A 1,062-nucleotide genomic window follows, 5' to 3' on the forward strand; every position below is an offset into this window, starting at 1 on the left:
AGCTCCTCCAAGGCATAAATAAAAACATTCTGATGCCTGGCTGACTGAGCAATGTTTGTCTCCATTTGCACCACCACAGATTTTCAAACATAAAAGATTTATGCCATTGTAGTCCTATATGGCATCTTTGTCTAACTTGGCTTTCTACACATTCAGAAAGCTGCAATGTTCTCATTAGGGAATTTTTCTGAAGAAAGTGATAGGTTTTTCCCACCCTTAACTCCAGGTAAACTAAGTACATCTGTCGAAAACACAAAGGACCTGATTCTTATTTACACTAAGACTCCTTTACACATAAGGTGGATGTAAATTTCATTTAGTTCCACTTTAAAGCTCTGTTACAATACCATAGAACTGTGAGGGGACCTTAGTGTAAAGAAGAAACAGGCCCCAGAAGCCTGAGGAATTTACTCAGTGTTACTCAGTCCTTATACAATCCTTTACTTAGGCACAGCCTTCCATTGATTTCAATGGGAACTTACTGTAATAACAACTGGGTAAACACTAAGGGCTAATTTTTGTAACCCTTACTCACATATTTTTGCCCCCAGGGGAAAACACAGACACAGTCCCCCACTACCACAAATTATGCAGTTGAGTTTCCTGCATTTGAGGGAAATTGCAGGGGTCAGCACACCCGGAGTGCAATGGATGAGCCTCACCCTGGGAAAACCACCATGGTGATAATGGTATCTCCTGAGCCCTTACTCACACGATCAGCCTCGCAGAGACTGAGTCCCAATCCGACCCTAAATGAAAGCTGACAAAGGCTCTCAGGCTTTCACGCAAAAAGAATAACATTTCCATACTTGGTACAGTTAGGTTGTCCCCATCCAGTTCAGGCCTTTGTAGACAGTCATGGTAGAGCTCCATTTATAAGTTTGCTTGAGTCTGGCTCTGAAAGTCACTATGCCACAGCAATGGCGGCAGCATTATCATACGACTCATCGATTCGACTCTGCTGTTTTTTTGCATGTTAACCCTGTTCTCTGAAGAGTTGCAAACCAGTAGATGTTAAATAAATATTCCTTTTCAGCTCCTCACTTGCACCACAGCCTGTCA

General features: G+C 42.4%; 1 pseudogene; it reads right to left on the reverse strand.

Moving 5' to 3' along the window:
• Positions 1–548: 548 nt before the first annotated feature.
• Positions 549–703, reverse strand: LOC140908029 (U1 spliceosomal RNA; annotated as a pseudogene).
• Positions 704–1,062: the final 359 nt, after the last annotated feature.

The sequence above is a fragment of the Lepidochelys kempii genome, chromosome 2 (assembly GCF_965140265.1).
Source record: "Lepidochelys kempii isolate rLepKem1 chromosome 2, rLepKem1.hap2, whole genome shotgun sequence".
In the NCBI taxonomy this organism is placed as follows: Eukaryota; Metazoa; Chordata; order Testudines; family Cheloniidae; genus Lepidochelys; species Lepidochelys kempii.